We start from the raw sequence: 16,774 nt of genomic DNA, 5'->3' as shown, positions 1-16,774 counted from the left end.
CTGTGAGAAGGATGTCTGGAGGATCTGACCCCTCCAGCATGGTCAGGAGGCAGAGCTGGTCCAGGGAGGATGGGGCCATATTGGGCTTGGTCCTGCCCTGTAGCTGGTAGCTCAGGCACTGTGGAACACATATTAATAACATATCCATGCCTATGTCCCTAGGCCTCACCATGACCACCTGTCTACAGCCTAGATTTCAGAGGCTCAGAACCAAAGACAAGCTCAAGCAAGTATCAACAATATCATAGAAATAACACTTTTACGACTTTAAAACACCTAACAGAGACAGTGTAAATTTGTCTAACCAGCAGACCTAGGAAAAAATGTAAGAGTTAAATGTTGAAGACATTTTATTTTACCAACAATTTTAAAGCTAGCTTTATTTACCAAACATTACTAAGGTCTTGTGAACTTGAAAAACATTTGGGTTAATTTGTTTAATTTATGAGAACTCATTTATTTATAAGTCAACTTGGTACCATGTAGAATATATACAAATGCATGTACAGGCATATATGTACATGTAGACATGACATACAGCACACATGTATGTATCCCAAAGTGAAAAATAACAGGGGGCTTAACGTAAAGGACACCAGAACTTTGCGTCCAAGAGGAACCAGCCCAAGACCCTTGAGGCTCGGTGAGGAAGACGGAAATCCCACTCCCAGTGAAAGGAGTCAGTGGTGCCTTTTTTCTGTTCCTCAAGAAGCCTCAGGGTTGCCAGAAGCCCCTTCTAGATCCTTTCACTTGGTATTGCAGGTAGCAAAAGGAAGGGGAGGTGGAAGTACACAGAAGAACATTTTTATTATCATTATTATTATTATACTTTACATTCTGGGTTACATGTGCAGAATGTGCAGTTTTGTTACACAGGTATACATGTGCCATGGTGGTTTGCTACACCCATCAACCTGTCACCTACATTAGGCATTTCTCCTAATGTTATCCCTCCCCTAGCCCCCCACACCCGACAGGCCCTGGGGTATGATGTTCCCCTCCCTGTGTCCATGTATACTCATTAAGAACATGTTTTAGAGGAGCCAATTTGGGAAGATTTTAAGCTTCCCCAAAAGGCCAATGAAGTTTTAGTTAGCAGGAGTTCAAAAAAAAGAAGGCCTAGTCAACTAAGAAGTTCCCATGGGAGAAATAGAATCGAAAAAAGAACAGAGAGAAAAAAAAATAGTCTGAATATCAGCTTTTAACTAAGCTGACTTTTGATCATAGAGCTCTTTTAAAAAAATCCTTTTAAATTTCTTATTATTAGATTTTAGCCAGGAAAAACGGCAAATATTCCTGGCTTAAAAAACAAATCAAAACAACAACAAAAAAACTTAAAGAAAAATGTATCTACCAGTGACTCAGAACTAAATCAAAGATAACACCTTTTATGACTTAACTAAGTACACACAACACATGGCCAAGGAGGTGCAAAGAAACAGTCCTCACAAGATCCAAAGCCAGCCTCAAAGACAGCTGGAAGAAAAAAAAAAATAGACTTAGAAGCAACCAGGAAAACAATAGCTGTTCATGGAGAGAAAAGCATCAATAACAAATATGTACTCCAAAAAGTCAAGAGTCACGCAAATATAAATTCCAAACAAATAATTCAAACTAGTTCTTATAAATGTTCCATTTTTCTCATTAAAGGAGTTAAAGGCCCCTGCAGGAGCCAGGATGATGAAACACAAAATCCTAGCCATTAGACCACAGGTTGGGGTGGCCTTTTGCAAATTCTGCAGGGAATCCAAAGCAGGCAGTCTGAATGTACAAAGGATTTTACATCTGATTTCCACCTTTTACAAAATCTTGCCAATGGAGTTTGTAAGGCTATGTTTCTTTTGTGTCTTTTCATAGGTACCAGTAAGATAGCCATTTAAATCAACGGTTGTATAAAAAGTTTTCTTATACATATAGACAATTTATTTATTCCACACATGACTCAAGCCAATAAGCCTTTCTCATGGAAAGTCCCAGAGGTAGCTTTCCAGGTTTAGAATACCATGGACGTAAGCGGCATTTTTTAGTTGGGTTCAGAAGATGCAAAGCCCTATGATCTCCCCCTAAACTTCATTCTCGGAAGTAGAGAAAGCAAAATAACTTTTGTTGCCACGGATGGGTAAGGATGGTGTTTGTGTTTGTGGTGCCTCCAGCCTTCCACAGATTTGTGGGGGTTGCTAGACACAGGTTCATCAGTCCATGACACCAGGCAAGCCCTCTTGGGATTGGACTTTCCCAAGACTAACCACGTAACAAGAGTTGTGACAACAAAAGTTCCTTACAGCTGGGACTCCTTAATAAGACAAACTCCCCTGAGAACTCGGCACACTCAGAACAGAGTGCTGCTTAATATCGTATGTGTCTTGGGGATCCCAGTCCTTTTAATCTGGCCACCAGATGTTGCCTGAAAATCATGCCCTCTGGATGGTGAAGACCAAGAAACAGTGCTCCCTCTTGGTCACAGATCAAGGTCTCCTGGACATAAAACAAGACACGAGGGACAAGCAGCACAGAAAGACGGAAGCAAAAGAAACCCTGACCATTTCTGGGGGAGAAAGGAATCATATGATATGAGTATTTATTTATACCAAAAAATATATCAGTGTCGGTAAACCAAAGTCCTACTCATACAAATGCTTTTCTCCTATTCATCTTAAGTTTGGATAGGAAAAAGAGAGTGATTTTTACCATCTGCTTGACTGGATTCTAAAGGGAGAGACCAGGACTCTGGTAAGAATTTCTCACTCTTTGCTGGGTTGTCAGGTCTCGGGGTTCCTTGACTATGACTTTCAGAAGAGCACAGTGGTTTTGGTTATCCTGCTTACAGAACCATGAGCACAGTGGTTTTGGTTATCCTGCTTACAGAACCATAGCACAGTGGTTTTGGTTATCCTGCTTACAGAACCATAATCGTAGGGGCCAAAGGAAAACTTTCCCCTTGTCCTCAGAAGGTCCGCTGAAAAGAGACAGAAAAAAAAGGCAGATTAATAGGATAAAAGGCATACAAAATTTTATTTTAATGTGCCTAGCATGGGGGATTAGCATGAAAATGATCAATCCGCCAATCACCCAGTGGGATGCAGGTGTTCATGTATTCTTCTTCACAGGGAGAGGGGAGATGGGAGAAATGTGGCAATTTGAGGGTAGTAAATGATTTCGAGGGGAAATGAATGCACTTGGAGGACATACAATGACCTGGGACAAAGTCTGTTGGGCCAACAGAGCAGACAGTGGCTGGTACATGATTCTCTTTGGAATTCTGAATGGGACCAAAATAGAGGACAATTATTTGGGACAAACCTCTGTCCAGGTGCACTGACAGACTTCATTCTTTCTTCTTGTGATATGAGTTAAGTTAATGAAAACTCAAGGAAGGAACCAGAGGTGATTGTGTTCTTCTTTGGCAGATCTGGACTTCAGGCAGATAAGGGAACTTTAGAAAACAGCTTCCTCCTGTGCTTTGGGAAAGAAAGAGGATTGAGATACAGGAAGGTGGGGAGAAGGTTAGAGAGACATTGAGATTGCTTCTTTAGTCCAGCATGTCAAAGCACCATATTTTGGTGTATCAGTTTCTGAGCCCCAACTCTATATCTATCTATTCATATATATCTCTCTCTTTCATGCGTGTGCTCTCTCTCTCTCCCCACCTGTGCATCCATCTGTCCATTCTTCCATCCATCCATCCATCCACTGTCCCTTTTGATTAACTAAAGCCGAGTGACTAGAGACCTTAATTGCACTGCACATTCCTTCACCTTTGCCATCTAATGTGACCTAATTATAGAGTAATCTCCCACCTCATTCATATTCATATTCACAAATCGTGAGTGCTTTCCCTACACCAGATTCTTCCAAACATATTAGTTCCCCAGTGTTCATAATGGCTTCATGAGCTAGACATTCTTGCCTTTGATTTACACTCAAGTTTAAGTGACTTGCCCAGTGGTAGCAGAATCAGATTCCACATTTGTGGCCTTGTGGCCTTGTATGCCAATCCTTCCCAATAGGGGAGAAGCCCATAGCACGGATGTGAGAAAACAAATGCAGGTTTGGATCCTGGCTTTGTGGTGGGATTTGGGCTGAGTGATAGCATCTTCTTGTGCCTCAGTCTCCTCCACAATAAGAAGGAAATGTCTGTTGTAAGGATTAAATGTGATACAATGTAGAAAGTGCTCAGAATCTTGCCTGGCATAATATCACAGGCTATGGTTACTATTTATTTTGATTAGCATTGCTATTATTGTTGCCACTGTTAATACTACCCCACAGTAAGAATGTAACAACTTCAGTAGCAGAAGGAGAGGAGGAAAGTGATGCCCTCACAAACCAATGAACCTGGGTGGGAAGTAGGGTCTGCTTAGATCCAAATGTCCTATCTGGTATTATTTCTTATTCCCCAAATTTCTTCCAGATTCATGAACATCATCACAGGACTTAAGTGACTATAATTCAGTAAGTCCAAACCACTAACGTTATGTCTAATTAGCTAGTCTTAATCGACATTAAGATAAATAACTTTTCAAATTATTTTTCCCTGTGAAATTGAGACACGTTGGAGGGCAACCGTCTATAATTTAAATCAATGAATTGAGACAAATGTAATTTAGTGGTTGCTGAGAAGAGAGAGAAAAATTTTTTAATGCGCTAATCAACTCACCAGTGTTGATAGGGGAAAATTCTGAAACACATTAATCAGCTGTGAGTGAAACAGCTCAGAGACAGTATCATGCTGTTAAGAGCATAAACAAGCAGTAATGGTTGAAGAACAAGCAGCACTTGGCCTTCTTGGTCTCCCGCCAGTAGATTCCTCATCACCATCATCTCATTTTCTCTCACTTACAGTTGAAAAGTCTGGCCTTCAAGCATAGTGCCCACTGTCTGTAAAGAACACAGCTTGACATTTATTTTTGCTACCTATTTCTCACCCATCCCACCTCCTTTCTCATTTCAGGCTCCTGATGACATCAATTTCTGAAAGTTCAAAATGTATTCAAGTAAATTTTCCTCCAAATTTGATTGTGCAGCGATAAAGGAAGCCACAGATTTGAATTGGGGATGAGAGCATGTGGAATAGCCACCCACTTCCTGCATGTTGTGAGTTGGGGTCAAAGCTGACAACAGAGGCAAAGGCATAGCACAAATCCAAGAGTTGGAGTCACGGCAGCACAATCTGACTCTGTAGTTGTAGAGGTAGCCTTGAGATGCTAAACATAGCTTTTCTTTGTTTTCAGCTTCTGTCGTGATAAAAAAAGAAATGTCAACTTTAGATTTCACACTCTATTTAAGTTGTGAAAAATGAGAGAATATTTAATCAGTTGTGATTCTTTCTATTGAAAGTGATAAAGCTTGACACAAACTGTCTTGAGCAAAAATGGGAATTTATTGGCTTATGCAAGCAAAAATCTTGGGATGTATTCAGCTTAAGGCAGAATTAAAACCAAGAATTAAAACAAAGCTCTCAGAATTTTCATTGACAAGCTCTGCTTTCCCTCTATACACTCTAGCCAGGGAGCTCTAACTCTCCCATCATGGTGACAGGTGGATGAGCCATCTCCAGCCTCACAGTCTTTCAATTAAGATGAGCAGAAAGCACATGACAATCTTTTCTGTGGACCCCAGAGTACTGCCTTTACTAGTTCAACTGACCTGGGGGTACCCACTGAAGTGTGGTAGTCAAGAGCTCAAGCTCTAAGTAATTTCCTGGTTTGCAGCCCAGCCCTGTGACCTGGGAAAACTTAGCAACACTCTCTGAGCTTTATCTATAAAGAGGGTTGGTACCTGCTGCTTAGTGAAAGTATGAAACTCAGATAGGCTTATGCAGACCAAGAGCACAGGGCAGTGTGGATGGCACATGGCAAGAACCCGGTGAATGTTAGCTGCCGTCATCATACCCCCACCCTGAGTCGGGCACAGGGCCAGAGGAATGATCTGAACTGATTGCTTGGGCAATAATCTGAGATTCTGTGCCTGGGTAGACCACCCAGGCAGAGAAGAGGAAGCACAGACCTTCACACTAAATTTACAGCATCCCCAGGGGAGATGAACCCATGTTATAATGTGGGTGGGACACCTTATGACATGAGGAGGGGGGTCTCACTTCTCTTTCTGCTCCTCAGCTGCCCTGGAGCTGTGCATGGTGCAGTGAGCGCCAGCTCCCTCCACCCTGGAATTTTGCTGATCTCAGTGGCATGGTTGGTTTGCTTCCTCTGGCTCTCACGCTAGTTGAAAACTCAGACTCATCCATGTGTAAGAATTGTCCAAGGGGTGCTTGAAGGGCACTCTTACCAATGCATTGCATTGCCAAGCTACAAACACAGCTTTGTGCTCCAAACTCTTCAAGCTCAATAGTATCAACAGCGCTTGGCTTTTACTGAGCCTGCTTCCATCGATGAGAAGCAGGCTTCCATCTATTCAGAAGGAGAGCCACCACACCAATTCAAAATGATGAAGCTAGAAGGGGAAACAATTTCCCCAATGTGAAGCTGACAGTCAGCCCCCTGCTTTGACCGAAGTGGCTTCTGTGGGCGCCTGGAGCAGAGCATGGGTGTGACTCACGGGGCTTCACCTCCATGACAATGTGGGAAGTCAGGATGGAAGGAAGGAGATGGGGCTGGGAGTGGGGGCACAGGCTCTTATCCTTAAAATTAGGAATTCTTGGAGGGAAGTCTCATGACATCCCTGAGCCTCAGTTTCCTTGTCTGTGAAAGAGGAAAATAATCCCTGCCTCACTGAACTGATGCAAGGAATGAATGAGGTGGTGTGTACAAGTGGCCAATGAACAGCAGGCCTTGGTACATTGTTAATATGCAGGATTTCATCATTGCTTTAAAGTTAAATTAGGAATAATCTTGATCTGTCCATTCATTTTTTCATTCATTCATTCTTCCATTAAGAATGACACAGAGCCTTTGTCTTCCTGGAAGTTGAATCACTCCCAGGGAATGCGTCTTCCTTCCTTTCAGTTCTGTAACCACAGTAAATGAGCAGGTTGCTCTCTGTCTTGACTTTACTTTTCAAATTGACTTTTAAAATCTATCCTCACCGAGGAAAGGAATGCTAATAAAACCTCCCACATTAGACCAGGTTGCAAAAGAAGTCATACACATAATCCTTTCCCAGGTTCACCAATTTTGCTACTTTGACATCACGGTCCTAGGTGTGCCTAACAGCCACCAGTTTGATACATGGCCCTGAGTCACCTTGCCACATTAGACAAACCTGCCCATTGATCAATAAGCAGTTCTCTGTTGTTCTTGATCCATTTGTGCTGCTCCTGTGGGCAAGCCCTTGCTCTGCTCAGCATGGAGGGTCTATCTCTTGGCTGCTTTTAAGCCTAGTCTCAAAATATCTGTGGGGTTTTTGGTAAGCTGGTTAAACTCTCCAGGCCTCAGTTTCCTCAGTCATAAAACAGGGAAGAAGTCAAAATCACCTCTCAGGGCTGTTAGTCTAACCGAGGCAAATGAGTGCTCTCAGTAAAACTGTAAAGTACTACACAACTGGCAGCTGTACCAAGCTTGCCTTCCTCCTCCTCTTTTATCCTCCTCCCCCTGCTCCTGCTTGGCATGGCTTGGATCTGGGTCCCCATCCAAATCTCATGTTGAATTGTTATCTCCAGTGTTGGAGGTGGGGCCTTGTGGTAGGTGATTGGAACAGGGAGGCAGTTTCTAATGGTTTAACACCATTGTCTTACTGCTGTCTTGTGATAGAGTTCTCGCAAGATCTGACTGCTTAAAAATGTATAGCACCTCCCCACTCTCTCTTTCTCCAGCCATGTAAGATGAACCTGCTTCCCCTTTGCCTTCTTCCATGATTGTAAGTTTCCTGAGGGCTCCCTAGAAGCTGCTATGCTTCCTGTACAGCCTGCAGAACCATGAGCTAATTAAACTTCTTTTCTTTATCAATTTCCCAGTCTCAGGTATTTCTTTATAGCAATGCCAGAATGGCCTAATACACTGCTCTTCCTCTTTCTCCTCTTCCTCCTTTTTTTTTTAACCTATGGCAGATTTGAGGATAAAATTACATAATGCAAGTGAAAGATCTCTAAAAACTACAGTGTTCCATGATGTTTTATCTCCATCATCAATATTACATTCAACTGCTACTTGATGTTTAATGCACAACAAATTCTCTCTCCCAGCTACAATCAAACACGTAGAAGAGCAGGTTGCAATCACGTTTCCCCAAGTTTGCTTTTCCTGATAGATGCTCTATTTTCCAATCTTTATTTTTTCTTTTTATTATTATTATTATTATACTTTAGGTTTTATGGTACATGTGCACAATGTGCAGGTAAGTTACATATGTATACATGTGACATGCTGGTGCGCTGCACCCACTAACTCGTCATCTAGCATTAGGTATATCTCCCAGTGCTATCCCTCTCCCCTCCCCCCACCCCACAACAGTCCCCGGTGTGTGATGTTCCCCTTCCTGTGTCCATGTGTTCTCATTGTTCAATTCCCACCTATGAGTGAGAATATGCGGTGTTTGGTTTTTTGTTCTTGCGATAGTTTACTGAGAATGATGATTTCCAATTTCATCCATGTCCCTACAAAGGACATGAACTCATCATTTTTTATGGCTGCATAGTATTCCATGGTGTATATGTGCCACATTTTCTTAATCCAGTCTATCATTGTTGGACATTTGGGTTGGTTCCAAGTCTTTGCTATTGTGAATAATGCCGCAATAAACATACGTGTGCATGTGTCTTTATAGCAGCATGATTTATTTTTTCATTAAAAAAGTTCCACCCTAGAACCTCACTCCAACATTTTGAAAATATACAGAACATACCTGTGCTTTAGAAGCAGGGCCTGAATGTGTATTTGTTTCCTGGTGAACCAGTTGATGGAGTTATGCAATGCTGGCATAAATTCACAGCTCATTAAACCAGCCACGTAAAACATTATGGGAGCAAACACCTCCCTGAGGAGTCTAGTGGAAAAGAATAAGGAAGCCATAGCCCACATCAAGCCAGATGCCTAATCAGAGCCAACGGTACACACAGAAAGTGCTGATGAAGAGCTTCAGTACGGTGCCGCGTTGGAGTAAATTCTGTAATTGTTAATCAACCAGGCATTATCATCCTTGATATTTCATTCACCGCCTAGGTATCCGGAGACACTCACCTGTCTTCTTGTTATTACCTATTTTGCAGGACAATGCACTGAGAGATTAGAGTTCATAGCAACCGCCATGCATTTTTATTCTTTTCTGGCTGTGTATGTTACCGAGAAACACAGAGCCTTAACAAGGCCTTTTAGATGTAAAATAATATACAGGGAAACTGTGCTTATTGTGGGATTTCACAGAGAGTGATGACAATTAGGAATCCCTGTGCCCCTGATTAATGCGTGTTTATAAACACATGTGAAGTGCCTGCCATCCTGTGGTACGATGCAGGAGACAGAGCGTGGTTCTGACAAAACGGCCTCAACACAGTATCTAAGCCAGGCACCTGAGAGAAGGCTGACCTTTTCTCTCAGGCTCAGGGGGGTTTGTCGTGAGGGCTGCCTGATCAGCAATGGGAAGACTGAGACAAACACAGGCCTCAATTTCCAGTATTGCCTGGGTGTGCATGCTCAGTTGCTAACTCACAGAAGTCTAAGAGTTTTACCCAAGACACTTTTTCACCATCAGCAAGAGAAAGGTATCTTCAGGGTATGACAGTGGTGAATCTTGAGCATCTGAAGGGGTCTCTCTTCCCTCTTAACTTTCTGCCTTGGGGACAGCTTATTGGCGATGTTTGCTCATTTGAGAAATGTATCACTTAGGGTTCTACTAGAGAAGAGAACCACTAGGAGATGTATATCTACATCTGTATCTATATCTCTATATCTATATCTATACCTATATCTCTACATGTATACCCATATTTATACGATACAGATGTAGAGATATGAACATGGATATATTAGATTGGTGCAAAACTACTTTTGTTTTGTTTTTTTTTTTTTCATTGAAAGTAATGGAAAAACTGGCCAGGCACCGTGGCTCACGCCTGTAATCCTAGCACTTTGGGAGGCCAAGGTGGGTGGATCTCTTGAGGTCTGGAGTTCGAGACCAGCCTGACCAACATTGAGAAACCCCGTCTCTACTAAAAATACAAAATTATCCAGGCATGGTGGTGCATGCCTGTAATCCCAGCTACTCAGGAGGCTGAGGCAGGAGAATTGCTGGAACTCAGGAGGCAAAGGTTGCAGTGAGCCAAGATTGTGCCATTGCACTCCAGCCTAGGCAACAAGAGCAAAACTCCATCTCAAAAAAAAAAAAAAAAAGAAAGTAATGGAAAAACTACAGTTACTTCTGTATCAACCTTAATAGACACATAGATAAATAAATCTCTATCTCTATACATATGATAGATATATTGAAATGGATATAGATATATCTACATCTATACCTAATCTCTATATCTATAGCCATGTGTATACAGATATCTATATTTATAGATCTATACCCATCTCTACATTCATATATCTTTATATCTGTATCTATACACGCTATAATTTAAATGTGCCCCCCAGAAAGCCTGTGTTGGGAACTTAATCCCCAATGCAACAGTGTTGACAGGTGGGACATTTGAGAAGTGATTAGGCCATGAGGGCTTTGCTCTCATGAATAGATTAATGCTGATTTAAAAAGGATCTGAGGCTGCCAGTTTGATCTCTTGCTGTCTCTCACATGGGCTCTTTTCTCCTTCTGCCTTCCACCATGGGATGATGCAGTGAGAAGGCCCTCAGCAGATGAGGCTGCTCAATCTTGAACTTCCCAACCTCCAGAATTATGAGCCAAATGCATTTCTGTTCACTATAAATTACTCAGTCTGTGGTATTGTGTTATCGCAGCACAAAATAGACTAAGGAAATGTGTGTGTGTGTGTGTGTGTGTGTGTGTGTTTATTGAAAGAGAGCAGGATAAAGAGAAAAAGAGAGATCTCTAAGATCTCTCTGTACAGGGAAATAGAATAGAGGGGTATCTATCTCTATAACCATATATATATTTGAATCTATCTATCTATCTATACAGGGATATTTATAGATAGATCTCTATCTCTGTATCTATATATAGAGAGATGGATATGAATATGGACATAGAGACGTGGATATAGAGACACAGATCTATAGATACACATATATTAAGAGATCTACTGCAAGGAATTGGTTTACATGATTGGGGAAGCTGTCCAGTGGGAAAGCGGGAGGGCAGGCAGGAAACTCTCCTGCAGGAGCTGACACTGCAATCCCCAGGTAGAGTTTCTTCTTCCTTGGGGAAACCTCCGTTTTGCTCTTAAAACCTTTTAACTGATTGGATAAGGCCCACCCAGACTATCAAGGATAAGCTCCCTCTCTGAAAGCCAACTGCTGGGAGATGCCCACCACATCTGCCAAATACTTTCACTGAAGCATGTAGGTTAGTGTCTGGTTGAGTCACTGGGTACATCAGCTAGCCATGTTGACACACGGAGGTGTCCATCACAGGAAGTGAATGTGAGAATTCTTACTAGGTTTGAGAGCATAGTAGGAGTGCTGAGAAGTTAAATATGGGAAAATAATTTCGGGGAAGAATTTCTGTCAACTCTTCAAATTATTGGGTGTACCATGGATGTGTTAAACACCAGTCAGCCACAAACACACCCTTAACACTCTTTCAATAACTCATGGGCTAGCTTATGCACTAGCTCATGCATGCACTAATGCTGTGCTCCACCCTGCAAGGTTGTGTGAAGCAGGTTCGCACTGCACTGGTATCAATCCCAGGGGAGAACTCTGAACACCTTATCCACTGTATCATGAGCTGGAACAATTTCTATCACATGTCTGAGTCTAGTGAGGCAGAACACCCGCACACAAGACACATGAAGCATGTTACTCACAGCAAGGAACAACAGAAGCCTAGGGTTCATGGTGAGCCAGTCCTCCAAGACTCAGGTAAGCTGTTCAGAGTGCATAGACCTTTTCTTCTTAATTTCTCCATAGCTGAGGGACTCTGGAACACAGCCTACCCTCCGTTTTATATCCTGGGTGAAACATGACTTGTGGGCTAAAGCATTGTAGGACATTCTGTTCTGCAAGGGACAAAAACGGAGCCCAGGCTATTCTGGCCAGTTCATCCTTAGCTCAAGATATTGTATTCTCAGCATGTTCTATGGTTATTCTTGAGAACTACAAGTGAGTAAAGGAGGAGAACTGGTTCAGTCCACAGCCAACTGGAGAACCCTCCTGCCATATGACTCTAGAAGGATGATATGGTTTGGCTGTGTCCCACCCAAATCTCATCTTGAATTGTAGCTCCCATAATCTCCATGTGTCATGGGAGAGACCCTGTGGAAAGTAATTGAATCATATGAGTGGGTTTTTCCCATTCCGTTCTCATGAGAGTGAATAAGTCTCATGAGATCTGTTGGTTTAATAAATGGGAGTTCCCCTGCACATGCTCTCTTGCCTGGCACCATGTTAAACATAGTTTTGCTTCTCCTTTGCCTTCCACCGTGATTGTAAGGCCTCCCCAGCCATGTGGAACTGTGAGTCCATTAAACCTCTCTTTCTTTATAAATTACCCAGTCTCTGGTATGTCTTTATTAGCAGCATGAGGACAGACTAATACAATAAATTGGTACCAGGTAGTGGGATGCTGCTGTAAGATACCCAAAAATGTGGAAGCAACTTTGGAACTGGGTAACAGGCAGAGGTTGGAAATGTTTGGAGGGCTCAGAAGAAAACAGGAAGATGTGGGAAAGTTTAGAACTTCCTAGAGACTTGGAGGGCTCAGAAGACAGGGAGATGTGGGAAAGTTCAAAACTTCCTGAAGATTTGTTGAATGGCTTTGATCAAAATGCTGAGAGTGATATGAATGATAAAGTCCAGGCTGAAGTGGCCTCAGATGGTGATGAGAAACGTGTTGGCAACTGGAGTAAAGGTCACTCTTGCTATGCAAAGAGACTGGTGGCATTTTGTCCTTGCTCTAGAGACCTATGGAACTTTCAACTTGAGAGAGATGATTTAGGGTATCTGGTGGAAGAAATTTCTAAGCAGCAAAATGTTCAAGAGAAAGCAGAGCATAAAAACTTCACAAATTTGCAGCCAGGCAATGCAGTAGAAAAGAAAAACCCATTTTCTGGGGAGAAACTCAAACCAGTTGCAGAAATTTGCATAAGTAATAAGGAGCCAAATGTTAATTTCCAGGACAATGGGGAAAGTGTCTCCAGGGTATGTCAGATACCTCTGTGGCAGCCCCTCCCATCACAGACCTGGAGGCCTAGAAGGAAAAAATGGTTTGTGGGCCAAGCCCAGGATGACCTTGCTGTGTGCAGCCTAGGAACTTGGTGCCCTGCATCCCAGCCACTCCAGCCATAGCTAAAAGGGGACAAGGTACATCTCAGACTGTGGCTTCAGAGAGTGCAAGCCCCAAGCCTTGGCAGCTTCCACATGGTGTTGAGTCTGCAGGTGCATCGAAGTCAAGAATTGAGGTTTGGGAACCTCTGCCTAGATTTCAGAAGATGTATGGAAATGCCTGGATGTCCAGTTTGCTGCAGGGGTGGGACTGTCATGAAGAACCTCTACTAGGGCAGTGTGGAAGGCAAATGTGGGGTTGGAGCCCCCAAACAGAGTCTCCACTGGGACACTGCCTAGTGGAGCTGTGAGAAGAGGACTGCCATCCTCCAGGCCCCAGAATGGTAGATCCACTGACAGCTTGCACTGTGTGCCTGGAAAAGCCACAGACACTCAATGCCAGCCTGTGAAAGCAGCCAGCAGGGAGGCTGTACCCTGCAAAGCCACAAGGGCAGAGCTGCCCAAGGCTGTGGGAGCCCACCTCTTGCATCAATGTGACCCAGATCCAAGACATGTGGTAAAAGGAGATCATTTTGGAGATTTAAGATTTGACTTCCCTGCTGAATTTTGGACTTGTATGGGGCCTGCAGCCCCTTCAGTTTGGCCAATTTCTCCCATTTGGAATAGATGTATTTATCCAATGCCTGTATGCCCATTGTATCTAGGAAGTAACTAACTTGCTTTTGATTTCACAGGCTCATAGGCAGAAGGGACTTGCCTTGTCTCAGATGAGACTTTGGACTGTGGACTTTTGAGTTAATGCTGAAACGAGTTAAGACTTTGCGGGACTGTTGGGAAGGCACGATTGGTTTTGAAATGTGAGGACATGAGATTGAGGAGGAGCCAGGTGTGGAATGATATGATTTGGCTGGGTCTCCACCCAAATCTCATCTTGAATTTTACTCCCATAATCTCCCATGTCATAGGAGGGACCTGGTGGAAGGTAATTGAATCACGGGGCTGGTTTTTCCCATGCTGTTCTCATGATAGTGAATAGGTCTCATGATATCTGACGGTTTCATAAAGGGCAGTTCCCCTGCACATTTCCTCTTGCCTGCTGCCATGTAAGATGTACCTTTGCTCCTCCTTCACCTTTTGCCATGATTATGAGGCTTCCCAAGCCATGAGGAACTGTGAGTTCATTAAACTTCTTCTTTTAAATCAATTACCCAGTCTCCAGTATGTCTGTATTAGTAGTGTGAGAACAGACTAATACAAAGGAAGACCCTAGTTTTTTTTTTCTTTTTTATTTTTATTATTATACTTTAGGTTTTAGGGTACATGTGCACAATGTGCAGGTTTATTACATATGTATACATGTGCCATGTTGGTGTGCTGCACCCATTAACTGGTCATTTACATTAGGTATATCTCCTAATGCTATCCCTCCCCCCTTCCCCCACCCCATAACAGGCCCCAGTGTGTGATGTTCCCCATCCTGTGTCCAAGTGTTCTCATTGTTCAGTTCCCACCTATGAGTGAGAACATGCAGTGTTTGGTTTTCTGTCCTTGTGATAATTTGCTCAGAATGATGGTTTCCAGCTTCATCCATGTCCTTACAAAGGACATGAACTCATCCTTTTTTATGGCTGCATAGTATTCCATAGTGTATATGTGCCACATTTTCTTAATCCAGTCTATCATTGTTGGACATTTGGGTTGGTTCCAAGTCTTTGCTATTGTGAATAGTACTGCAATAAACATACATGTGCATGTGTCTTTATAGCAGCATGAGTTATAATCCTTTGAGTATATACCCAGTAATGGGATGGCTGGGTCAAATGATATTTCTAGTTCTAGATCCTAGAGGAATCACCACACTGTCTTCCACAATGGTTGAACTACTTTACAGTCCCACCAACAGTGTAAAAGTGTTCCTATTTCTCCACATCCTCTCCAGCACCTGTTGTTTCCTGACCTTTTAATGATTGCCATTCTAACTGGTGTGAGATGGTAGCTCATTGTGGTTTTGATTTGCATTTCTCTGATGGCCAGAGATGATGAGCATTTTTTCATGTGTCTGTTGGCTGCATAGATGTCTTCTTGTGAGAAGTGTCTGTTCATATCCCTTGCCCACTTTTTGATGTGGTTGTTTGATTTTTTCTTGTAAATTTGTTTAAGTTATTTGTAGATTCTGGATATTAGCCTTCTGTCAGATGGGTAGATTGCAAAAATTTTCTCCCATTCTGTAGGTTGCCTATTCACTCTGATGGTAGTTTCTTTTTTTTAAAATTTTTTAAATTTAATTTTATTACTATTATACTTAAAGTTTTAGGGTACGTGTGCACAACATGCAGGTTTGTTACTTATGTATACATATGCCATGTTGGTGTGCTGCACCCATTAACTCGTCATTTAGCATTAGTTATATCTCCAAATGCTATCCCTCCCCTCTCCCTCCACCCCACAACAGTCCCGGAGTGTGATGTTCCCCTTCCTGTGTCCATGTGTTCTCATTGTTCAATTCCCACCTATGAGTGAGAACATGCTCTGTTTGGTTTTTTGTCCTTGTGATAGTTTGCTGAGAATGATGGTTTCCAGTTTCATCCATGTCCCTACAAAGGATATGAACTCATCATTTGTTATGGCTGCATGATATTCCATGATGTATATGTGCCACATTTTCTTAATCCAGTCTATCGTTGTTGGACATTTGGGTTGGTTCCAAGTCTTTGCTATTGTGAATAGTGCCCCAATAAACATACGTGTTCATGTGTCTTTATAGCAGCATGATTTATAATCCTTTGGGTATATACCCAGTAATGGGATTGCTGGGTCAAATGGTATTTCTAGTTCTAGATCCTTGAGGAATCACCACACTGGCTTCCACAAGGGTCAAACTAGTTTAGAGTCCCACCAACAATGTAAAAGTGTTCCTATTTCTCCACATCCTCTCCAGCACCTGTTGTTTCCTGACTTTTTAATGATCGCCATTCTAACTGGTGTGAGATGGTGTCTCATTGTGGTTTTGATTTGCATTTCTCTGATGGCCAGTGATGATGAGCATTTTTTCATGTGTTTTTTGGCTGCATAAATGTCTTCTTTTGAGAAGTGTCTGTTCATATCCTTTGCCCACTTTTTGATGGGGTTGTTTGTTTTTTCTTGTAAATTTGTTGGAATTCTTTGTAGATTCTGGGTATTAGCCTTTTGTCAGATGGGTAGTTTGCAAAAATTTTCTCCCATTTTTTAGGTTGCCTGTTCACTCTGATGGTAGTTTCTTTTGCTGTGCAGAAGTTCTTTAGTTTAATTAGATCCCATTTGTCAATTTTGGCTTTTGTTGCCATTGCTTTTGGTGTTTTAGACATGAAGTCCTTGCCCATGCCTATGTCCTGAATGGTAATGCCTAGGTTTTCTTCTAGGGTTTTTATGGTTTTAGGTCTAACATTCAAGTCTTTAATCCATCTTGAATTGATTTTTGTATAAGGTGTAAGGAAGGGATC

Source organism: Pongo pygmaeus, chromosome 1, assembly GCF_028885625.2.
Source record: "Pongo pygmaeus isolate AG05252 chromosome 1, NHGRI_mPonPyg2-v2.0_pri, whole genome shotgun sequence".
Taxonomy (NCBI): domain Eukaryota; kingdom Metazoa; phylum Chordata; class Mammalia; order Primates; family Hominidae; genus Pongo; species Pongo pygmaeus.
This window is presented reverse-complemented; position numbering follows the sequence as displayed.